Raw genomic sequence first — 26695 nt, 5'->3', positions numbered from 1 at the left:
CTAAGTAATTACAGAACTGAAAAAGTGCTATTGGCCCCAGTACTGATTTGGGTTCAAGACAGTGGTTTCCAAACCTTAGCCTGCATCAGAATCACCTGAAGTACTGGTTAAAATGCAGACTGCTGGGCCCCAGCCCTAGAGCTTCTATTCACTAGGTCTGGGTAGGGCCTGAGAATCTGCATTGATAACACATTTCTAGGTGAAGCTGATGCTGGTGGTCCAGAGACCACATTTGGAGAACTATGAATTAAGAGGACCAGACTACTTGGTAAGAAGAGCCTTTTATTTTGTTAACTGATAGATTTCCTGCAAAAATCATGTTTACAAGCAGATTTCTTGCACATGTAATATAACCTCATCAGTTCTCTGGAATTCACATTGTCTCCGTTATTTTATATGGTATCCAACAGAAAATCTTTCTAGTCCAATTAGAACCTGTCAGTTAGATGTCAAGAAGAAATTCTGCAAGCACACCATTCTTGATACTGCAAGATTGTCCAAACATTCCCACTTTTAATTTGCTTTGCTAAGCATTAGTTCTTAGACTAGGTTTGCCCTCCACAGTTGTAAGACACTGTCTAGATAACTTCTGTCAGTAAAAGCATTAACAAACTACAACCGCTATTTATCAAACTGAGGTGCATTAATAGTTAATACTTCCAAATAGTAACAAGCCATATGGACAAAATATTGCCACATTGATAAAAACTACATATATAGTAATATTGCTAAAGCTTCTAGCTTCATCTTTGGAGCCTAGCCAGTGGGACATACTTATCTTTGTTAAGGATTTTGCAGATGCCTCAAAAAGGCTAAATAATACTCATCTTTTAACGAAAGCACAACTTCTTGCAGGTTTTAGAAGTAGGAACCTATTAATGCTTTTTTTAAACAAACTTAGTGTTAAATAGATGGTAGGATCCTTAGCTGCTTCAGTGGAAAGTTTACCAAGAATTAAAGGACAGCAGCCTCGTAGATTTACTAACCCATGCCTTTCTCTCAAATGTATCACTTTCCTTAGAAGCTTTGCACATGTCAATAGTCAAGTAAAAGAGAGAAGTGAGCATTTAATCTGGTTATTCAAGAGAATCTCCAAAATTGTTCATGGTGGGAGTACGGGTGGGAGAATGTCTGACGGAAGGAAGTCACTCTGCTTTTCTCCACAAAATAGTAGCTGAAAGGGCCACAGCTCTGCATTAGCCATGCCTGCACCTGCTCGGGAGAGTCCTCCCTCCCACCTGGGGGAAGTGCTAGCAAGAAATGATTTGCTTCAGATGCTGCCAAGGCTGAGTATCTGAAGACTGGTGTGAGATGCACGTCCAAGAAGGAAGCAGGTTTGGGGCAAGAGCAAGCATCTGAGGACAACACAGGAAGGCTTTCTGACAGCCCCTAGGTTGGAGATTTTCTCAAAAAAAGATTTGCAAGATGCCAAATTAATCTTGAGGTTTCTTGCCTCACCTCCTTTTATGTCCTTCCCTGAGCATTCTTGTATAAACTTGTCCTCAGGACGTCTTTTTGCCTCTTATAAACTCCCACCTCTGGGTAGCCTTGGCACCTCTGCCTTACCCTGAGGCTCGTGAATTACTTGCCCATTTCCACATTTCCATGTTTAAAAACCTCCCTTTGAGGCAGGAATGCACGATCTCCTTTCTGGGTCAGGCAAAGGAAGTGTTCATTTCCAGGCCAAGTAGGTTTTCACTCTGGCTGCATCTCCTTTGTCCCAGAAGACCTTCCTCCCCTCTGAAAATGAGAAAATGAACTACCTTGACAATTAATTACCTAGCAAGGCCCAAAGTGAGAGATTCAATCTTTTGAAGAACCAGTTCCCAGACCATTTTGATTCAGAGCAAAACCCTGAACTGAATCCAGAGGGAAAACAGCCAGCACGCAATGCCGCACAGTGCACCTCTCCAGGTATTACTGGCCCCAAAACCTGTCTTTGCTTGGAGCGCTATAACAAAATACCATAGACTGGGTGGCTTAGACAACAGAAAGTTATTTCTCTTTTTTTGCAAAGTGGAGTGGCTGAAATTTTCCAAAACTTCAAGTGCTGGTTCTGGAATTGTTTAACAATCCCTTCTTCAATCACACCTCTCTTCTCTCATCTTACTATAACCAAGCCACTCTTTTAACACTTAGCTTAGAAATCTCCTCAGCTCAATATCCAGTTTCATTGCTTATAAGTTCTGCCTTCCATAAAACACTAGACCATGAACACAACTCGGCCAGCGTTTTGCCACTTTGTAACAAGGATTGTCTTTCCTCCAGCTTCCTGTAAAGTGTTACTCATTTCCAGCTGACCCCTCACCAGGATGGCCTTTAATGTCCCTATTTCTATCAACATTGTGTTTGTGATTATGTATTCTCTGAGAAGATGGAAGCTTTCTCTCCAGCTCTGCTTTTTCCTGTCCAAAGCCAGGGCAGCAAGGCCTCCAGGCTGCAGCTGGCTCAGGAAGAACACCTTGGAGGCCATGTCCCAAAGAATCCAGGAGTCCTGCCAAAGTGGCACCAAGTGGCTGGTGGAAACCCAGGTGAAAGCCAGGAGGTGGAAGAGAGAGACACAGAAGGGCAGTAGCCCCCAGCTCCCAGCCTGAGCCAGAGGGGCACCCCGCTATCTGGAACCACTCCTGCCTGCTCAACTCTGGGCCTCTGGGACAGGGAGCGTCACCGCCTCTCCATCCAGAAGGGCCTACCTGCCCACCCACTGCAGGGGTACAGGAGGGAGGCCACCTTCTGGAGACCTTGTTTCTCTATAGGGCCCTTTTGTTCCCTCCGTGAATCTGACAGTGACCTAGAGCCTGTGGGGGCAGGAATCCAGCATCTCCAAGAGCTTTCCCAGGAGCTGGATGAGGCCATTATGGCTGAAGAGAGCTCTAGTAGTGCCATGACCATTTCTCATTTGTGACTGAGGACAGTTCCCTTCAGGCAATGCCCTTCTCCTCAGCACCCTCTTCTTCCTCCCTTCCTACATGAGCACATGTGCATATCTGGAGGCACGTTAAAGAATTAAGTCTTCTGGAAAAACCCACAGAGCTGATGCTCAGCAGAGTAGGAAGTGTGCAGTCTTTCGACCAGTCAGACCAGAGCAGCTGACCTTATTCACCTCACTTTCCAGCTCCTCATTTTGGGGGAAGGCTATGGTGTGCTCACTTCCCCTACCTGGAGCACAGTGAGGAATGGAGCTCTGTCTGGCAGGAAGCAAGCCATGCCTAACCCCCATGCGCCCACACCTAGGATCCGTGCCTCCCCTTGAGTTCCTGGAGGAAGCCCCCAGGAGTTAGCAGTGCCCCTGGGCCACTGCAAACAAGGACCTGACTAGCAAAGGCTCAGGTGAGGGCTGCTCAAGGGCCTCTGATCTCCTGCTCCAATCACATCTGAGCCCTGCAGAGACCACCTGCCACAGCCCAAGAGTAACTCAGGGAGACCTGGGAGGGAGAGGGGGATTGTTCACTGAACACCCCTTTTGGGCTTTGAAACACACCCCACACTTGAGCCTTGTGATTGCCTCTTTTGCAACATGAAGTGCAGGCTTCAGAGCGCTAACCTGAGCACCCAGGAACAGGGTCTGCGAGGAGTCACCCCCTGTGTTGTCAGTGCCCAGGCTATTGGGAACCAGCTCCCACCTCTGCTCCAAAAGAAGGGATGGGAGAGATTTCCAGGTTCTGGGACCTGAGGCCCACAGTACCTATTTATTTTGTCAGCACAAGGCACTGTGAGTGGCAGGGAGTAGCAATTTCTGCCCTAAATTATTTAGGAAATCTGCTTTGTCATTTTATTAGAAAGAAATCAGTGTGTAACTTCGGTGGATAACATTGTTTTTAAACATAATAAAGACTTTCTGATTTTATATGTGTGTGTGTGTGTGTGTATATATATGTACATATATATACATATATATATATACATACATATATATATATATTAGTCTATTGTGTCCCAGGCACTGTTCTGAGAATTGCTGAGAATATAACAGAGAACAAAACAGACCAGATCCCTGTTCTCATGGGGAAGACAGACAATAAGTAAATAAGTTTAAATATATATATGATTTCAAATAGTGATAACTGCCATGAAGAAAAACAAAGCAGAGCAGGAGAGGCATGGAGAAGAAAGGCCTCTCTCAGACAAGTATCTGACCAGAGGTTATTTAAAGCGGTGACTCTGGATGAGATCACCTGGGGAGGAGAGCAAATAGGGAAGAGAAAGCTGAGGACTCAGCTCTGAGGCATTTCTCCCTTTCAGTTTCCGTAAACATTAAAAAGACCCAGGGAAGGAGACTGAGAGGAGCAGCTGCTGAAATAAGAAAACCAAGGACGTATGAGGTTCTGGAACCCAACAACTAGAAAAAAAGTGTATCAAGAAAGAGGGAGCAATCAACTATGTCACATGCTGCTGAGAGGATGAGGAGATGAAGTTTAAGGATTGTTTCTTGAACCTGGCAAGAAAGAGATCTTTGCCAACCATAAGATTGGTTTTAGTGGAATCAAGGGCAAGAGCCTGACCGGAGTGTGTTCCAGAAATAATGGGAGGTGAGAGGCGTGATTGTAGACAACTCTTTCAAGAGCTTTGCTATGAAGGAGAGCAGAGGGGTGGGGGGAAGGATAGTGGGCTGGGAATGTGAGGTCATGAGACCTTTTTTAAGACAGAATACATTACAGCATGGGGGTAGGAATGGTGAGTAAAAAGAAAGTTGATACAAAAGAGAATGGGGATGATTGGGGAAGAAGGTCCTTGAGTAGAAGAGAGGGGACACGATCCCCTGGTTCTAACTGGAGTTACACAGGAGCTGGACCAGTTCACCGGTTGCAACAGGAACAAAAGTAGAGTGTGCACAGGTGCCGAGTAACTGGTGGGTCTGATGGTGCGAATGTGAAGTAGTTCTCTCACAACGGGTCCCGGGTTCTCAGTCAGTCAGATGCCAAGGCTTCAGCTAAGTGGGAGGAGAGATGAAGGGCTGCTAGAAAGTTGAGAAATAAGACTGCTGCACTGCCGTGGAGAGATGACCTAAAGATGTGTGGTCATAGATTTAAAACAGGACCAATCAGCGCAGCTGGATGTGTCCCTCCAGCTACATTGAGCTGAACTTCACATTAAGAACTTTTGCTCTACACCAGCTTTCTGAGTGACTTCATCCAAATACTTGACTTAGCCAACATTTATGTCTCGTGATTCCTAAATCTGTATCTCCCGCCCAAACCCGTATTTGCAGTTACAAACTCATAATGTCTACTAAATTTCTCAAAACCTCCACCTATCTCTTAAATTCAACATACCCAAAACTAAATTGGCATTTTAAAAGCTACTCCTATAATCCTTAGCTCTGCTACTGACCTGCCATCTATCCAATACCTAAAGGAAGACGTGAAAGTCCTTGAATACTCCATGGAGCCCAAAATCATGCTGCCAGGCTTATCCAGCGAAGCAGTCTCTGAGGCTGCAAAGAACACTGAACACTTTGGCTTGCACAACTGCCCCCAAAAACTCAACTTGGGGTAACTGCCATCACCTCTATCATTGCTGCCACTGTTACCCTGTACATTGCCTTGTTGCAACGACTGCTGCAAACCAGTCCACTGCCACTGCCAAGCTTGATTTTGCTACTACTGCCAATGCTACTAAAAAGTGAGAAAGCTTTTTATGTGATTCCCTCTCTTTTGCATCACTAGCTCCCCTGGATGAAATTTTCAAAATCTAGAAAAGAAAATAGGTCCTGCCTTACAACTATACTCATAAAATGGGGAAGCCTCCAATTAGGCATTCCACCCCACTCTGGTCTGAGAATGGACTATAGAAACAACCAATCACATAGAACCAACCAAAAGAAACCTGTTATTCTGCCAATGAGCAAGCCATGAGGAGGCCCATTCTTTGCTTGGGGGTCTGGAGTTTAACTTCTGCCATTGGCTTTGTTTCCCTCTGTCTCACATCAAAGGACATTTTAAATATTTCTGTTCAGACATACCAACTATACGATTTGATCAAACTATTAGAGCAATCCAGACTTACAAATGATTTTCCTAATTTTTTCACCAAATTTTTCAGTGAACTTATAGTCCAGACAACCTACTGATTCAATGCCCTCATGCTAAAGATGAGAACTACCTGAAAGAAAATTACTTTAGTCACATGTTCCAGGAGTTTGACATAGTATGTGGCATACCCACCAAAAAGCTGGTAAGGAGAATTATCTATACTTTTACAGTGGAAATAAACATCAAGAATCTTTCTCTCTCTTAGCTTTTGAGACATCATGGAGGGACCTGGAGAGTATTATTCTAAGTGAAATAAGCCAGTCAACAAAAAACAAGTATCACATGATCTCATTTATATGTGGAATTTAATGAACAAAATAAAATGACGAACAAAACAGACCCAGCATCATGGAAGCATGGCACAGACTAACGATTCTCAGAAGAAATGGGGGAGGTGAAGGCGGTAGGAGATTAACCAAAGAATTTATATATGCATAACCCACAGGCACAGCCAATAGCCCGGCGAAGGCCTGGGGGTGGGGAGTGGGAGCAGGGTGGAGGGGATCAATGGACAGGAACGGGGGCATCAGTAATATTTTCAACAATAAAGATGAATTTTAAAAAATTAAGTGAAAAGAAAAAGAATCTTTCTCTATGGCCTCTTCTCACTTTATTATGAGAGTGGAAGGTTTTCTATCCCTCCACATGGAGATTTGTTCTCAGTGGTGCTGTTAAATTATTCCAGACAAACAGTTGTTCCCAGCTCTAATGATCCCTTGCTTAGCTCTGCTCCCTGTGTTCCCTCTCGGTTTCTGATATAACTCTGGGAAAATGAGCTGCATTTCATCATTAAACTCAATATGAAGTGTGGCTGGCACTGTTTCTTTCAACATGCAACCTATTAGCTTTAAGCCAGATTCATGGTGAAAATTCTCAGGTAATGGGTCAGATCAGGAATGAAGACTTTTCTGGCTCTCTTGCCACAACAAACTGCTTCTCCGTGTGGCACCTGGACAGCTGACAGAGTCCCAGCAGAGAAGTCACCTTCCCCAGCCCCTGCCAGGCACGCTAATCCATACGCTGACCAGTAACCTGCAGGCACTTCCTGGAACATTGACGACACTTTCGACTGCGGCTTCTGCCTCCACCCTGTACCTAATTTGTATACTGCCATAGCACCATTGCTGGAAGTTGTTGAAATCCACCTTTCCCCTTCGACAGTTCGTTTCAGTGGCTCCCACACACAGCTAAGGCTCTGAGTCATTGTCTGCCTGTTTTTCCATTGTATAACCTCAGGGAAGGGCTTTGCAAGTGTTTGATGATGGGGTTTTACCTGCACCTTGGTTGGATCCCCTTGGAAAACTGCTAGGAGGTATCCCTCCTGAGCACTGAGCCTGTGCCAGCCCTTTGTCTCTTTTCTCATCTCTGGTCTCTGACTTCTAGGCCTTTCCTCAATTGCATGTTTTGTTCTGTTTAGGTTATATTATTTCATGTGTAATTAGATTTGTACAGTTCATTCTCTGGTTGCAAAAGCAGCTGTAGGTCTCTTTTATCCAAAGATTTGAACTTCCTTGGGGCACTGGATCATAAGCCTTGAATCTACTTTGCAATGAACACATTTCATATCCTGCTTTAATTAAACTGCAGGGTACATTAGATTTATTACATTGCAGAGACAGAAGGCTCTAAGAGACTTCCTAGATATTTTCCCTCATAAGAAAACAGAGATTCAAAGAGATACATTCTATTTAAAGAAAAATAGCTGTTCAGTTTTTGTCCATGTGTAAACTTTCTGTTAAAAATAATCTTTCCTGACCTAGCCCATTTGGTTCAGTGGTTAGAGTGTTGGCCTGTGGACCGAAGGGTCACAAGTTCGACTCCTGTTCAAGGGCACGTATGTGAGTTGCAGGTTTGCTTCTGGGCTCTGGTCAAGGGGCATGTGGGAGGCAACCAATCAATGTGTCTCACATCGATGTTTCTCTCTCTCTCTCTCTCTCTCTCTCTCTCTCTCTCTCCCCCCTCTTTCCCTCCTTTCCACTCTGTCTGAAAAATCAATGGAAAAAGTATCCTCGTGTGAGGATTAAAAAATAATAATAATCTTTCCTAACCACTATGCTGTACACCTAAAACTATTACAAAATAATATTAAATGTAAACTATAATTGAAAAAATAAATTAACAAACAAATAAACAACCTTTGCATGTAGTTATTTAATGAGTGACTTAAAGGGAGGGAGGGAAGGAAGGGAGTATACAACAATGCTTCTTTAGTCGGTGGTGCAGTAGGCTGAATAATGCACCCCCCCAAACCAGATGTCCAAATCCTAATCCATAGAATCTGTGAATCTGTTACCCTACATTGCAAAAGGACTTTCTAGATGTGATTAAGCTAAGGTTCTTTAGATGGCTTTGAACATGGAAAGGAAACATGAGCCATGAAACACTGGCAGCCTCTGTAAGATAGAAAGGACAAGGAAATGGACTGACCACTGGAGCCTCAGAAGGGTTGCAATCTTAACGGCACATTTATTTTAGCCCAGTGAAACCCATTTTGGACTTCTGACTTCCAAAGATTATAAAAGCGTGTTGTTTTAGTCCACTAAATTTGTTGTGATATGTTACAACATCATTTGTTGTAATTTGTTACAATGGGAATGAACACAAATTTTGGTACCAGGAGTTGGGTGCTGCTATAACAAGTATCTGAAAACGCAGATGTGGCTGTGGAATTGGGTAATGAGAGGACAGAATAATTTTGAGGAACATGATAGAAAAAGTCGAAGTTGCCTTGAACAGACTGTTAGTAAAAATATGGATGCTAAGAACTCTGCTAGCAAGGACTCAGATAGAAACGAAGAACATGTTACTGGGAACTGGAGGAAAGAGGATTCTTGCTATACAGTAGCAGAAAGCTTACATGAATTTTGTACTGCAGTTATTTAAAAAGCTAAATTTTTAAATTATGAGCTTGAATATTTAGCTGAGGAGATTTCCAAGAAAAGTTTTAAAGGAGCAGCCAAGTTTCTTTTTGCTGCAACAATAAGTGCCAGGAGAAAGAAATAGATTGAGGGAAGAATTGTTAAGCAAAAAGGAACTAAGACTCGATGACTTGGGAAATTCTCAGTCTATCCAGATTGCAAAAGATGCTAAAATTAGGAGATTCACTGTCAGGAAGTGCACTCTGAAGAGAAATCTAAAGATGTGTCTAGACAACCTCTGGCTAGTGTCTTGGATGGATCAAAATATCAGAGTATTCAGTCGCTCAAAGGGATCTTTAAAGAGATTGAGCGTGTGAGTTATAAGTTCCCTCAGCCATCTCAGCAGGAGCCAGGAATAGAAATGAGGTTATCCGAAAAAGATCTGCAGTGGAACTTCTTGTATAATGGAGGAAATCCCGTGACACATATGGGAGACCCACAAGGTTCTTGAGAATGCCATACCAACAGAAATGCTGCCAGCTTGGACTGACAGGGACAGAGAAAGTGTGAAATGGAAGAAAGCTGTCATGCTGAAAAAAACTACTCAGCTGCAAATATTGCTGCCTTTCAAGAAAAAGAAAGGATGGTTCCAAGAGCAGAGATGCAAACCCCAGGGCATAGCCATGAGCCCAGAGGCAGAACTGTGGACTACAGAGGATTATTCCTAGGCCTTCATGTTTACCTGGTTGAATTTTGAAATTGCTTGGGATCTGTTCTATTTTCACCCTTTTTAAACGATAAAGTATATATTCCAGTATTTGTTACCCTATGCCTATCCCGATTGGAAGTAAATAAATTGTTTACTTGTTTCACAGAAACAGTTGGAGAGAAATTTTTCCCTAGAATGGATTATACCCAGAATCCCATTCATATCCAATTCAGTAAATTTAGGTAATCAGATTTGGGGCTTTTGAGGTGATAAAATTTAGATGAAATTTTAGACTTGAGTTGATGCTGTAAAGACTTGATATCTTTAGGGGCCTTGAGGTAGGGTGGATATATTTTACAAATTAAATAAATGTGAATCCTTAAGGATCATTGATAGGACTGTGGTAGGCAGAATTATGTCCATAAGAAGTAATCATTATGGATTACACATGGTTCTAATGCTGTGTGCATCTGTTTGTGTGGCATTATAGTCTAGTATTGGGAAGTAAATGAGAAAATCATGGACTCGGAGACAGTCCTAGCTCCTCACACCCATACTAGTTGTGTGGCCTTGGACAAATTACTTAACTTCTCTAAGCCCCCGTTTCCTTGTGTGTGCAATAAGACTAATAATACAGCACCTATCTTATAACCTAGTGTTAGAATTACACAAGTTTCTATATGTAATCACACTCTAAGAGCTCAGGAAAGGCTTGTTCCTAGTCCCTTCCTGACATGTGGGACTATGCCTGTGTTCAAATATTCCTTCAGCTGCTAGAATTGAGTATCTTCTTCTGCTGACTGTTTTTCCTTCCTCTGGATTTAAATGATTTTATAAAGAAAAACTTTTTCTAAATGCTGATATTTAGGAGGTAATGATTTAACTTGTTCTATTAGGCCTCTTTTAGGAAAAGGAAATACTCCTTAAACAGGGTTGCTTTGATACTAAATGTGTGGGGCAAGAAAGGAAGAAAGAGAAAACAAAAAATTGTAAGTGGGCCCATTTAGAGCAATGGAAATCAAAATAACTCCTTGGATATAACGATAATGTAGCTCCTAAAGCAAAGCTCCTTCCCCAGCAATATCACAGCTCTCACCTTCTTTCAGCTCCTGTCAGACCTCTTTCCACATCTGTTATCCCTACTGGCACTTTTCCCCCATAACTTGAAAATGTTACAGTTGCTATTCCCATTTCAAAAGCATGAAGCCTCCACAGGGAATTTATTTGCTTTTGTGTTTTTGTGATTTGGGGGGTTGGATTAAGTTGTATTTCTCTGGGGGGTGGGGAGGTGGGAGGAAGAGATAGGAATTGTAGAACAGACAGGCTCAGGAGATGAAGCCATCTGAGAGTCAAACCCTCTTAGAAAGCTAAGTTGGCTAATTCTTTTTTTTTTTTTTTTTTTTTCAGAAGCGACTCAAACATTTATTTTGAAATTTGGGAGAATAATAGTAAGCATAGGTAAATTATAAATCTAGCCAGAGATGCAGATACATTTGAAAACGAGAATAGTCACACTAAACAGGTTACACATTCCGATGTAGATATGCACTTGACAAGAGCTAAGTTGATTAATTCTTCAAGGCAGTCATCTTCATCTCAGCTTCTTTTTCTTTTTTAATATGTCTTTATTGATTTCAGAGAGAGAAAGGGAGAGGGAGAGAGAGAGATGGAAACATCAATGATAAGAGAGTCACTGATCGGCTGCCTCCTGCACGCCCCCCACTGGGAACTGAGCCTGCAACCCGGGCATGTGCCCTGACCGGGAACCGAACCTCGATCTCCGGGATCCTAGGTCGATGCTCAACTGCTGAGCCACTCCGGCCGGGCTCAACCTCTTTTGACTTGGTTCCTTCAGTATGCCTCTTTGCTGCACCATTTACAACGAGTAATCAGGAAAAAGGAGTATGAAAAGAAGTGCGTTAAAAATGTTAATGATACACTGTCAGATCACAGAAAGGGCAGGAGAGTCTTAGTTATGTCACAAAAGATAAATGCTCTTCGAAACTACATGTAGTTTACAGCCCTATCTGTTACTGTTTGAGAACTCAAACTTAATAGTGCTTATCAGCTTACCTGCATATCCCCACTGCTGACTCCAGCACAATTTCTGTTTTGACCCTAAGATCATATAACTCTGTATTCACTGAGACACAGGGAATTCCTATAGCCCTGAACAGGGGTCACTGAAGTTGTAATCTCTCCTTTCTCTGCCTTATCTCTATTATAAATCCAAGGTGTCTCTGGAGATGGATAGGTACCAAGTTATCTCACTTAGCTTGGCCATATAGGCATCTGGGGAATTTCTCCTGATAATACAATAAGAGCAAAGTCCCAAAAGTACAATGGACATGTGCAAAGCTATGCTCCACCATTTTTTTTCCTACCCAACATTTGTCACTATTCCCCAAATACCAAAGGAAACAGAAAACAGATAGCAGCAAAGGGAATGAACTTGGAGAAACATTAGAAAAATAATGACTTATTAAGATAATAGGGGGGAAAGCACAAAGTCCAGCAGTATAAGAAAGTTACCTAACAGGACGCAAGCTGAAGATACATAACATGAGCCAGAGAAACCCCCTGGATTGTCAAATGACAAATAACATCCTAATTATCAATCTCATTGATAATTACCAAACTTTTTTGTATGGTGTCTGGACTCAAATAATACCACTGAGGTAGGTAAAAAGAGAAAGAAAATATAGGCAAAAGAAAACACTGAGAAAATAGCTACTTATAGGATAAAAACACTTGTATGGTATGGGAGACAGGAAGCACTCTGCCTGAAGCAACTGCACTGCAGTGCAGACCGGGGGCAGGATTTTGCTTCTGAGAGTCCCCTCAGTAGTCCAAAATTCCACGGTAATATTGGTAGTGTGCCCATCTGGATGAGCTGAACCACTCAGTCATACTGAAGCACAGCTATCTGCAAATTGATGCCCACATATATCAGGCCCAAAAAGCCACTATGGAACTGGAGAGAATGGACCTTTTGGGTCTGAATTATCTAACCTGGGCTAGATTTGTTATTCCATTTAACTATGATGCAAATTATTTAGGTACATTTATGTCCTTTGCCGTCTTCTTTTTTTAAATTAAAAAATGAAACCAGTCATTCAAATGATGCTAAAATAGCTATCCCAGACCTTCCTACTAGTCTGTCCTTTCAGTTGTTTTCCACTGTAAAACTCCAATATGTCTAACCCAGTGAAGATGAGAAATCATTAGCAGCTAGTTTGTCATGTGTCATAGTCATGACAGTGCTCCTCTAGATCTTCCACTGTGGGAGCATAATTGACAGTCTCAGATTCTGAGTCTCTGAAGCTACTACTGCATTTGCTAGAGGCCACACTTCCCATGAACTGCTCCCGGGCAACAATGGAGCACAGCAGAGGTGCTAAGGCAGGCCAGTCCTGGCACTATGCAGGACTCCTCAGGGACTATGACTGCAGGACTCCCCATCATCCTGGCCGTATCTTTGGCACTACACTGCAGTCTGGGACCTCTCCTACCCAATCCTCAGTCCTTTCCTCTTCTCTTCCACAGCTACAGTCTGAAGATTTCCTATCTCTTCCTGCTCCCTCCCCCGATAAATGACTCCTTTATTTTTAATCCCACTTTGGCATTTGCCTTGGGTGGATTCAAACTAATACAGTTGGTACAGTGGTCTGAGAAAACAGGCAGGAAGATGGGGATTTGGGACTGGCTCTCTCTCCAAACAGTAGATTAAGAGGGTGCCATTCTATGTGGTAGGTGGGGGCTCAGTTGCTAAAGATTTCGCCAGTGATGACCTGGGGAAATGTTCCACTGGAAAAGAACACTGGTACTGGTCCAATCATCCAGGCATTTGAAAGACACAAAATGACTACAAAGACAACAGATTTGGCAGGTTATTGCTCAGTTATATGGATGCGTAATGAGAGGAGGAGTAATGAGAAACTGAGGGCCACTGACAAGCAGTTAAAGGGAATTCTTTTACAAAGAAGCTCTTATCTCTTCAAGCAGAAAAGAAGAAAGGGAGCAGCAGGCTGCAGATCTAATAGTTCAAGTTGCAGCGCTCCAGTGATATTTGAATGTCAGCTAAGGCAGGTCTGTTATGCTAAGGCGAGGGCAATCACTAGGAAAAACTGGGACCCAGAAAAATGGTATGGGGACATCTGGATGAATGTTACCTGAAGATATTGGCTGTGCAGATTCTCCTGCACCCTCAGAGCCTGCAGAGATGCCTACCCATCCCTAGTCAGAGGAAGCACCTCCGCCGTGCTGGAAAATGCTACAGAGGCTGTCCTGACAAAGAAACAGCTGCCACTGCAGGAGATGCCCTCTCCTTCACTCTTGGCTACTCAGCTGAAGGCCTGCTTGGCCTGATAAAAGAAGAAAGAGACTACACCAAGAAGTTGCGAGAATTAGCTAGCATGTACCAGCGAGAACCAGGGAAGTAAACCCGGGATTGGATTTTAAGAGTGCTTGATGAAAAGGGCCAGAATATAAGACTAGGTTGGGTCAGACTGGCTTGACTTGAAAGTACTTTTCTTGGGACACAGGATTTAAAACCTGGCAGGGACCCCAGAGTATGGGGGAAACTCATTGCTAGGATGGCTCTGAGAAGTCTGATAATAGCAATGACCAACACTCAGAAAAGTAGAAATGCCTGAGTTGCTCTGACAGATGTTAGAGATGAAAATAGACTAAGGGAAGTGGACAAGGCCAAGATGAAGGTGAGGCAAGAGAGCTGCACAGGGGCAAAGTTTAAGGAGTCACTCACTCTCAGAGTCGGCAAGAACAGTCTCCTGCCTCACCCTCTTCCCAAACCTGGAAGCGGGCATCCTAGAATGCACACGTACGTGAGGCCAGAAGGCCTCCCAGAGGGCTTGTTCCATAGGAGGGCCCAGAAAGCCTTTTCCCACAGCCTTCAGGATGCACTGAGAGGGGCAGCAGCAGCACTAAGAAACTTGGTAGCGGCTCCTCTGCAGGCCAGGGAGGATGGTAGGAAAAACTATCACATTACTGGGCTCATTGATGTTCACAGAGATGACAGAGTCCTCAAAGTAGAGAAACCAGGTGACAGTACTTAACTGACAGATGTCAGAAGGTTGCAATTACCTTCATGACCTGCAAGACCAGAGGAGCCAAGAGGTTGGACCCATGAGGAGTTGTAGAAATGGTTAATAGAGTATGGTTTTCCTAGGAACAAAATAGAAGGGCAGCCAGTAAGTTTTCTACTTAACATCTTTAAAAAGGGGGTTCAGGGGATGGCAAGAATGGGAGAGCAAGAGGCTGGCAGCAACACCTATAAAAAATCATAATGCTTTGCTCAGTTCCCAGACCTGAGCAAATTTTCAAATTCAGAACCCCTTGACTAAACACCACAGAAAATACATACTGTAATGATTCCTATCAGACCTTCTGAGGCAACCCCTACATTGGGCCCTTGTCCCATGGAGTAAGAGCTAGCAAAGCGTGGAAAGCAAAGTAGAGATCTTTGAATTGTCCTTCCTCTTAGCCAACATAGTAAGTCAAAAACAATAGATATATTGCATCTTGGAGGTGATGTGGAAATTAGTGCTGCCACTGAAGATCTAATGGAGGCAGAGATGGTGGTTACCAGCATATCTTCATTTAATTCATTAATCTGACCCTTGCAGAAGCCATCTTGGAGAATAATTATAGACCAAGTTCAACCTAGTAGTAACCCTGATCATGGCAATTGTGCCAGATGTGGTACTAATACCCCTCTTCTAACTTTCCCCTCAGAAGGAGGAGCCCAAGTGGAGCTACTCCCCAAACCTATGTGAAGAAGGAGATCTGTGTGGTCCAAGGAGTAGACTGAGGCAGTCATGAGGTCTGCTCTCAGACCTCTTGTCATGGGAGCAAAATTGACTAAACAGCCTCAGATCCAGTCTCTCTGGATCCACCACTGCATTTGCCCCAAGGCCACACTTCCCATGGACTTCTCTCAGCCAAAGACAGAGCACAACAGAAATACTAGGCAGGCCCATTCTGGCAATATGCAGGACTCCTCATGACTGTGATTCCAGGATTTCCCATCAACCTGGCCACATCTTTCTTGGCACTGCACTGCAGTCTGAGACCTCTCCTACCAAATCTCTGCCCTTTCCTCTCTTCTTCATGATCTGAAGACCCTCCCTCACCTTCTTCTGCTTGATCTCCCAATAAGTCTATTTCTTAGTGGATCTAAACTAACACATTTTGAAAGCCTGAAGGACTATGGAAGAAAGGATCTGCATTTCCATTAGCAACTAGAATGTTTTAAAAGTATACAAGGGGATTAGAAACTTATTTTTCTATTTTTATTACAATGAAGGTAACCAGTTAAGAAAAGTAAAGTCTGAAGATGATTAAAAAAATAAACCTGGAACAAAAATGGCTTTGTATCTTAAAATTTGCATAAAACATAGCCAGAGCACAAAGGAAAAGGTGCGGCCTCAGTGCCAAGGTAAATGCTCACTATACTACTGGTGCCAGTCACACAAATGGGATCTGCCAGAGCTGGTCTTACTTGTATTCCTAACTTGTCTGAAAATGTTGAGAGATTGTCATTCCTGGATCAGCACTTTTAGTTTGGGTCTTGATGTCAATAACACCTTTAATTTTGTGGTTTCCATTCATCTGCTATTGACTTAGCTGTTGATGCATGCAGCCTCACCCATGTGATAATAAATAGTTCCCCACTTCTGGTGGAGTAAACCTAGGTTAGAAGGCATAGGGTGGTGGCTCTGCTCAGATGCGTCAGGTTCTGTCAGGTTTGTGATCAACATAACCTAAAATAAAATGTAATGATCACTTTCCAGATATGTCTAGGATTCTAGGAGTGGTCCAGGTTAGTTTGGATCCAGAAACGTGTGATTTACTGGGAATCACCCAGAAGTAAGGGACCTTAGAGTTATTTTTATTCTTGGTGACTAATGGACAGACCATTTAATGTCTCTGTCTTCATTTCCTAATGTATATAATAATCCTTCCCTTTGAGAAGGTTGTGATACTTTATATGTTGGTATGGAATGCCTTGAAATCCTTAATTGGGATAAGGGAAAAAAGTTCTCATATGCATCATTTTTAATATAAAAACAAAGAATTTAATTAATCCTTAAGGCTTAGTTCATTAAGCTTTCTCAACTTAACTGATCTTATCTATGCTGAAATCTCTTAAATGAATATTTTATTGGCACATTTTATTTTATTTTTCAAAAGTGTAGACTGCCTAGTATATCTTTGGCAGCAGTACCTAGCACCATAATAAATATTTAATAAATGCACATCAACCTGTAGAAAGCAATTTGGCAAAGCAAAGAAGTCACTGACTAAGATCCTGAGACCAGAGCTCTAGTTCCAGCTCTACGACTAATGCACTATAGAATCTCCCACAAATCTCTTGGCTTTAATGTCTCTCTTCTGAGGATGAGCACATAGTGTTAATCATCTCTTAAATAATAGTCAAGCTTTTTAAAAAAACTATCACAATTTATAAAGTTGTAAGTCTTTTATATTATTCTAATGATGAGCCACTTTTAAAAAGAAGAAATATGGACACATTCATAAGTAAGCATTTTTCTATTTTATCTTTCTCAAAATCTGTACTGCTTTTTAAAAGACACTGTGGTATAATTCCAAGAGTTCTAGACCTGTGTTCTAAAAGTGGATTTGCTATTCATTGTTTTGGGGGATTTGGTAACTCATTTCACATTTGTAAGGCTCAGTTCCCTTATTTGTAAATTACAGTGTTAGGTTAGATTAATTTAAAGTGCTGCCTATTCAATCTAAGATCTGTTTCAGGCCTAACAGTCTAGGATGTTTCCAGGTGACATTTTAAAATATTTGGGTGGGTTTTTTTTCTGATTACAGTGTTAATACTTATTTTAAAAATGTTCAAAGACTACAGAAATATATTAAGCAAAAAGTTAAGAGTCCTTCATGCTATTCCTTAGAGATTAGTGTTAACAGCTTAATATATAATCTTTCAAATTTCTCACTGATATACTTACATAGATGTATTATTCTTACCTTTATTTTACAAAACTGAGGACACATCATACATACTTTTATGATATTTGTTTTTTCATTTAATAATATGTAATGAACATCTTTCAACTGGGTACATATAGCTCTATCTCATTCTTTTTCATGATTCTTTTCCATTGAAGGGATGTATCCAATTTGTTTATCTTCCTCCTATTGAACATTTAAATTGTTTTAAAATTTCTATAATGGGAACCCTGGATCATCTACAGTCACCTTTGGTCATCTATTTTTGTACAACTTTGGAAGTATTTCTTTAAGGTAAATTCCTAAAACTGGAATTTCTGGATGAAATGGTGTAATTTCATATGTAGAGCCAAAATGCTCCCTAAAGAAGTGTTAACAATTTACATTCACACAAACAACGTATGAGATGAGTACGCTGTGTAGTGCAAAGCATGCTAATTCAAGTGCGCTACACGGCAAGGCTTGGGGAGCCTTGTTATCTAGTTTGGACCTTGCTTCAAAATAAATCTAGACTAGTGGTGACATAAAGAATATACCCTAATTCAGTCTGGTTGGTCTTTCATCAGGCATGTCACATGCACTCCCAGAAAGCAGGATTTAAAATGTATAGAAATAGCAGACAGGTAAGTTCTGGCTCAATGAAAAGACAAAACTTTCTATCATCAGAATTTTCCCATTAAAAAGTAAATTGTTTCTTAACTAGGGAGTAACCAGACACTACATTAAAGATGGTGATCAATCAAAGACTGGATAACCTTTTGTCAAATAACTAACTCAATCTGATGATCTCTAAAGTTTTCTTCAGATTCGGAGGCTCAAGGACACCCAGATTGGAAAGATAAAAATTGGGGTTAAATCCTCCCACAGGCACTTACCTCCTAGATTCTGTTTCATGTCAGAATAACACATTTTTATGTCTTCTTTATTCTCCATATTTGCATTTCATTAGGTTAATTTTTATAAGTTTAGATAGCTACCTCTTTAGAGCTCAAGGATAATATTTCCACCTCCATTCAATCATTCAACAAATATTTATTGATCCCCTACTGGGGATCTGACAATGAGCAAAACAGACAATTCCTGCTCTTTTGGAATTTATAGATCATGCATGTAAACATAAGCTCTACTTGCAGGCAGCCATAAAATATTTATTTTAACTGACTATAAAATTAATCAGATAGGCTCCCCAGTAAATCTGAATATATTTATTAAGAAAGTCAGAAATATGACTAATATTTTTAAACCATTTCTCACTGTTGATTTTTTTTTTTCAGTAGACATGAAGCAGAACAGAAAGCAGAAATAATTAACTGAACATTTGAGGTAAAGGTAAGAGCCAAAGTGATTAATCCAAAACTAAAACAAAAACAAATTTACTCTGATCGTCTAGGAAATTGCATCTGTGTTCCCCTTTCACCTATGGGTTTTCATGGGCTCAACCTTTACGATTAGAAACCTCTGAATACTTGAAGAACATGACTTCTCTGGTCCCAAGCCCAGTGGCATATTTCCTCTGACAGAAAGGCTACAGAAACAAGAGAGGATAATGGTCCACAGGATGGCTTGGGTTGAATTGTGTTTATTAAAAAAATGCCAACTAGATCACATGTGTCATGAGGGAAAACACCATAAAGAGATTTCCCTGAGAAATCCCAGAACCAAAATCCTTTCTTAGGTATAAATATTATCTCAGGTCACATTCCTCTCCTGTCATGCATGCATGAGCAGAATGCTTCCTGTTGAAAGTACATTCTGAAAACGAAATGCAGTCCCACAGTGAGCTTCCCATGAAGGCAGGACAGAGTGAACAGAATAATCCTCATTTTCAGCTGTATTTCTTTATTTTAGGTAGGATCTAGAATGCTCAGGGAATAGAATTTGAGAAATTCTCACCCTTTGAAATACAACCACACCAGTTAAACTTGGCCAAAGTTTTTAAAATCTCACTTTAAAAAAAAACCTCAGAATCTTAAAAAAAAAAATTAATCAGCTATTTCTTTACAAGGTTCCCAACCTGACATTCAGTGGAAATTGTTACCTTTAACCCCACGATCCAAATGTTTCTCTGATTATTTGTAACTAACTGGTAAAGTCACATGGGCAGACATGATTCTTTCCTATAACTTGTTTGGAATTTAACCCATTTAATGTGTCATTTTTACTTTAGACATTAATTCCTTCTCCTTACCAACCTCAAGGAGAGCTCTGTGTCATGATATGGAATGTACACTTTGATTTTTTAGGTTGCAACAAATGAAATTGCCAATTATGGACCATTTTTGACCTATTAAAACAGCAATTTCACCTGGTTCAACTCAAGCAAGATTTCATTTTTCTAGATCTCTCTTCAGCTGTAACATGATGATGTTCAAGATGAGCTCAAAGATCCTAGGCGTAATATTTTCTGATTCTAAGAGCTATGGGATCAAGTTCATACACAGATGCACAGGGGAACACATGCATGGGTGCCATTTGCTATTGTAATTCTGCTACAGAAGGAAAAATATCTCATTTAACAAGTATTCATTGAACACCTGCTTTGGGCAAGGCCTTATTAAGTAGGTATGTTTATGATATCCAAATATTAGAGCTTATGGGCTATTTATGGAGAGAGATGCTAAAATAATTTTTGGGCTTGAATTCCTTGAGCTTTAAACCAAATTTAATTTTGTGTATGTCAAATGCTTGGTCATGCTTAGGAATTCAAAGAGTAGTGGTTAATAATTACAGTCATAATTTTCTCCCAGTGCCTTCTGGAGCCCTGGGCTGAGTCTATGAATGAAAAGGAACACGCTGCACCACAAGAGTTTCACAATTTCTTTCAGGGACTCACTTAATTATAAAGGGTAATTTATGAAATCATAAATGTGCCAGATTCTCCCTGAGTAGCTGCTCATTCTTATGAATAAACAATAAACCACTAAAAGTGCACTAACTCTTTAGGCAATCAATCATTCATCCCGCAAACATTGCCTGGGTGTTTATTAGGTCAGGCACTGACTGAACTAGGATTTGAGATACGAAAATAAAAAGTCCTTCTTTTCAAGAAACTCACATTCTATTGGGCAAAACATATAAGTAAACAAATATTTGAACTGCCAGGTAACAAAGAACTATAACGACATAACATGAAAGGAGAGGGGCATTGGACACTTACACACTTACTTCACAAGGAAGGTGACATCCGAATTGGAAATTGAAGATAAAAAAATGTTTGCTATATGTCAGGGGTGTGGGGAATGGGGTAGGGAATGGATACTACAGGCTAATTAAACAAGATGTGAAAAACGTGAATGCCTGAAAGAATATTTTATATTCAGAGAAAGATGGGAACACCGACCTTAGGGGTACAGGGTATGAGGCAAAGATATTAAAGGAAATAAGATTAATAAGGTAGATTAGGACTAGCTTTTGTAGTCCTAAAGGCCAGCTAAAGAATATGAACTGTTCTGTATGTAACAGAAAACCACTGAGGGGCCTTTAAGCAGGAGAGCAGAGTGATCAAATTAGAAAAATTAGAAAAATTATTGAATGACAGTGTGGATGATAGTTTGAAATAGAGTAAGTTGGAGTCATCAAGATCAGCTAAAAGGCCAGTCTAACAACAGTAAGGAAAACAGATGAGGAAGGACTAAATTATTAGAGTAAAACACTCTAAACTACCACCAACTAGCACCCAGAAACAAAATCATTCATGTGTTTCATTCAATCTTGAGTTCAATCTATTCACAATTGATCAATTTGAATCTGTGTAAAGCCAAAACAACTGATTTGACTGATTTTTTCAACACATCAGCCAGTTTTTGTGATTCAGATAAAAAATAATTATCTGTTCATTAATTGCCATAAAATCGTGCAGGCTAGGAGACAAAAAGGAAATTTTTAACTTATGGAGGTGTTTTTATGATATAGTAGATACCTAAAGTGCATCTGTTCTAGGTGAGAAAAAAAATCTAATATTACATTTAAGTTCTCCTACTTGAATATTACATAAACTCATTAAATTAACTTTTAATATTTTATGTAGAGAGGAAACTGCAGGAATAATCTAACAGTAGAGAAACAGAAATTCAGAATTTTGGAATCTTTCAGGTAAATAGTTCTTAGCAACAACAGCACCATCTCCCTATGTTTTTTCTTAGATTAATTTTAAGATTTATTTTTTTTATATTTTAAAATGTATATTTATTGTTGAAAGTATTACAGATGTCCCCCTTTTTCCCCCATTGACCCCTCCCCTCCATCCCTGTCTACCCTCCCCCTTTCCCTCTGAGATTTGTCAGTCTGTTCCATGCTTCCATGTCTCTGTATCTATTTTGTTTGTTGGTTTATTTTGGTCATTAGATTTCACATGTGAGATCATGTGATACTTGTCTTTCTCTGACTGTTTATTTCACTTAGCATAATACTCTCCAGGTCCCTCCATGCTGCCTCAAAGGGTAGCTGCATAGTATTCTCTTGTGTAAATGTCCCACAGCTTTTTTATCCACTCATCTACTGATGGGCACTTGGGCTGTTTCAAGATCTAAGCTATCGTAAATAGTGCTGCTATGAACATAGGGGTGCATATATTCTTTCTGATTGATGTTTCAGGATTCTTAGGATATATTCCTAGAAGTGGAATCACTGGGTCAAATGGCATCTCCATTTTTAATTTTTAAGTGGCAGGCCACAAGCAAGCTAGGATATAACAAACCTGAGAGTCAGCATTTGCTACAGATAATCCACAAATGCATTATGCCCATGACCAAAATAAAATATTATTCTCAATTTCTCAATGTTAGATGATTGATTGGTAGTCTTCTCATTCTATCTATTAGATAACTATATAGGATGGAAGGATGGAGATGGTCAAATAAAAAGAATAAATTAGCTGCACTCTTATGAACTGTGAATCAAAGGACCATGCTTCTCATGGCCCAAGTTTGGCCTGAGTGAGAGAGAGCCCTTGAGGCTCTACCTTTATATGATCAAAAAGCAAAATAGAGATGGTCTCCAGGAGATGAATAAAGACATGTCCAGAGGCAGCAGGACTAAACTCTAGCACAATGAAATAAAACTGAAAAAACAAAATGGTATCTACATAAGTGGATCAGCAAATTTTGAATAATGTCAAGATCTTATCTTTTCATTCTTTTAACAGTGCCTTTTGTAAAGCAAAAGTTTTGAATTTTGATGAAGTTCAGTTTATCAGTTGTTTCTTTTATAGATTACATATCTTCAGTGTTATATCTAAGAACCCTTTGGCTCATCTCTGGTCATGAATATTCGTTCCTATATTTTTGTCTAATAGTTTTATGATTTTACATTTTATACTTAGAGTTATAATCTATTTTAATTTAATTTTTGTATAAGGTATGAGGTTTAGATGAAGGTTAATTTTTTTCATGTCCATATCCAATTGTTCTAACACCATTTGTTGAAAAGATGACCCTTGATCCACTGAGTTGTCTTAGCAGCTTTCCCACAGTATAGATCCCTTTACCCTCCCCACATCACATTGTATTTGTCTTGTGTATTATAGCTACATACATTACTGCTCAGCCCAAATTTCTACACAGGTAGAAAGCTAAGACTTAGTAAACGGACCTTCTGTTTATAACCAGAGTGTTTCCCAGAAAAAAAAATACACAGATTTCTCCTTGTGAAGCTGTTGAAGACGTCTGCTCTCACACCAACCTAGTTACCAGAGTCCAACCATTTTATTTTCAGGATTTGCTCAGTACCTAGAATGGTGTTCTGCACATTGTAAATTCTCAATATAAAAAATTCAAGTCCATTACTCTGCAGTCATATTATGTATATCTGTTGTTTTTATTCCATTTAAAATATTCCAGTGGATTTCTCCAAAATACACAAGGACTAGAATATGGAGTTAAAATTTACTGCGGGTCCTAATTACACTATTTTACTTGCTTTAATCACCAACACAGTGCCTTTGAATATAGTGGGCATTCAATAAATGTCGGAAAGGATAAAGGTATAAATAAATGAGTTAGCTGGACTACAACCCTAGATGAGGGAAAGGAATTGGCCCATTCTTTCTTGTGGCTCCCTGCACCAAACTATCGGAGCCAGCACGCCCACAGTGAAAGAACACCATCTGAATGAAGCTTCACAACTGCTCTCTCATTACCACTGGGCTTCTGGCATCCAACACATCTTAGAGTCCTAGTGTTAAGGAATGCATTCTGAGCCTCTGCCGGCACAGGCATGTCACAGTGATGCTTCTAAAACAAACTGGAGCTCAGATTTGTTTCAAGTCTTCACTTGTTTTTGATGGAAAGTGCGCTGGCAGCTGTTGTCATCATTAGCCTTGTGGCAATACTTTTTCCCTTAAGTGTCTTATGTCTTATATGAAAGCTTAAAGCTAGTTAAATAGGGAGGGACTTTGGAATAGGTGCCAATGTCAAACAGTAAAGTTTTTATTTTCTCTTGCTGTAACAGCTTTAAAGGTCTGAATTTCCAAATCTCAGTCCCTAACACCACTCAGGATTTTAAGTTAGATAATGGGGCAAGAACAGGAGGATCCCAATTCTCTCTCCTCTTTTTGTGATCTTTTCCAGATAACTAGGAAAGATTTAGAACCTGCTAGGCACTTGGGTGTGTAATTCTCCTGTAATCTTGATGTTTAGGGAATGAGTGAGCTGTCCATCCATGGCTCCTGGAGAGTTAAGATATCTAAATCTATATGAACAACCCAATAGTCCTCAGTGACATTAACATTTCCCAACATCTGATCCAAATGACACATTTAGAAATTCATAATAACTAATGTTCACTAGATACTTACTAAATTACAGGCAATATCTTCAGTATTTTACAACATAACATTTTCACAAAACACTCTGAGGTGTATATTTATCTCCATCTAATAGATGAGAAAACCTTAGATTAAAGAGGTATGGAACGTGCGCAAGTTCTTACCCACTGAAAGGAAGACTTTATTTTAATCCTCATTCAAGGATATATTTTTATTAATTTTAGAAAGAGAGGATGGGAGAGGAAGAGAAAACCATTGATCAGTTGCCTCTGGTACACACCCTGACCGAGGATCAAAGCCACAACCTGGTATGTGCCCTGCCCAGGAATAGAACCCCTGACCTTACAGTGCACAGGACAATGCTCCAGCCAACTGAGCCATAGTGCCTAGGGCTAAAAAGGGTAATTAACACAGCCTAATATTATGAAAACACCCACCCCACTGAACTGTATAGATCTCTAAGGCAAGAACTATTATTTATTTCATCTTTGTATCCCCCACAATACCTAGAACAATGTCTCACACATACAAGCTTCTTAATAAAAGTTTACTGAGCAAACGAAAGGTTCCATAGTTCTGGAGTGGCTGTATGCCCCCCCCCCATTTCTCTGTCTCTGCTTCCATTTTCTTGATAATAGGGAATAAGTTTAGGTTATGCAACCCTCAAAGTCATTCATACTTATATACATACTCATTTACCAAGTTTACCAGATCCCTTCATCAAATCCCAAAAGGTACAAGCCTCTGGGGCCAAAAGCAACAGCTGCATCATAGGTGAACTTCAACACCAAGTAACAGGTTGAGACAAGTAATTAAAAATATAAAATCCATTTGAAATTGCAGGGGAAATTTTGGGAAGTAGAATGTATTTATCAGAGTTGGAATTTGGCCAGGATTCTAAGGAAAACATCAATTACTCTTTGATAATATAAAGTAGCACATAAACATTGTTTAAGTGAATTTCTGTCTAAGGTAAGAACTTCAGAGACCCACAGAAAGGACACATCATCACTGGACAAATTCTTCCATTAAGGAGAGTTCTTTGTACTTTCATAGTAACCTCTCATATGCAACAAAGAACACCTCTTGTCAGGTTAGCAGCAAAAGTGAATCCCAGTTAATGGAGTTGAAGGAAGTAAAAGGTCATTCTGGCAGTTCAATCTATTTTGCACATTAAATTCTTCTAGATAGCTCCCTTCAGCAAAGTAACTCCATAGTCTCAGATATCTCAATGTGGAAGATACCTACCTCAAGAGAGCTGATTTCATCAAAATCAGATAGCACCTCTCTGTCCAAGATAGTTTAGGTGTGATCTTGCTTGACGTGAAAGTGAAGGAATGGATTGTGTAACCTCCCAAGATCTCTTTCTACCTTTAAGATAAGAATTCTGTTAAAGGATCTAAGCCAAAACATAACAAATAAATAAGAGGAGAAAATAAATAGATTTAAGAGATATACCAACTAAGTACCATGTGTGGACTTCATTTGATATCTGACTCAAATAAATTGGGTTTTTTTTCTTTTTTTTTTTCTTTTTATTGTTCAAAATATTACAGATGTCCCCTTCTCTCCCCATTGACCCCTTCCACCCCTCCTCATCCCCCAGTCCCTCAACCGCACTATTGTCTGTGTCCTTGAGTTATGCATATATGCATATAAATTCTTCGGTTAATCTCTCCCCACCCACCCACCCCCACCTTCCCTCTGATCCATGCTTGCATGTCACTGAATCTATTTTGTTCATCAGTTTATTAAGTTCTTTAGATTCCATATATAAGCGAGATCATGTGATGTTTGTCTTTCTCTGCCTGGCCTATTTCACTTAGCATAATACTCTCCAGGTCCATCCATACTGTCCTAAAGGGTACAAGATCCTTCTTCTTTACAGTTGCGTAGTACTCCATGGTGTAAATGTCCCACAGCTTTTTTATCCACTCATCTACTGATGGGCACTTGGGCTATTTTTTTTTTTAAATGAATTGGAGAAATTGAACATCAATTGAATATTTGATGACATTAAGGAATTGCTGTTAAGTTTTCAGTGTAACAATGATAAGTATATTTTAGAGATGCATACTGTAGTATTTATAAATGAAATAATATAATGTCTAAGATTGATTTCAACATGGCAGAGAAGTTTGTGAAGGTATAGATGAAACAAGATCGGCCATCTGTTGATAATACCTGAAGCTCAAGTATGAGGATTCATTATACTATTCACTTTCACTTTGCATGCTTGAAATTCTTCATAATAAAACTTTTTAAAGTAAATTAATATGACTGTTCACCACAGGTTTGAACATAGATGGGATGAGCCATGACTCAAGTG

At 40.2% G+C, this 26695-nt stretch overlaps 1 pseudogene across 1 annotated transcript; it reads left to right on the top strand.

Annotated features, from left to right (window-relative positions):
• Nucleotides 1-1890: 1890 nt before the first annotated feature.
• Nucleotides 1891-2905, top strand: LOC308562782 (protein PIMREG pseudogene; annotated as a pseudogene). Its single transcript has 3 exons — nt 1891-1914; nt 2416-2571; nt 2757-2905. The product of its transcript is annotated as a protein PIMREG pseudogene (transcript).
• The last annotated feature ends 23790 nt before the right edge of the window (nt 2906-26695 follow it).

This window comes from Miniopterus schreibersii, assembly GCF_964146895.1.
Source record: "Miniopterus schreibersii genome assembly, chromosome: 10".
In the NCBI taxonomy this organism is placed as follows: Eukaryota; Metazoa; Chordata; class Mammalia; order Chiroptera; family Miniopteridae; genus Miniopterus; species Miniopterus schreibersii.
The sequence above is the reverse complement of the archived record's forward strand: the minus strand, read 5'-3'. Positions and strand labels throughout refer to the sequence as shown.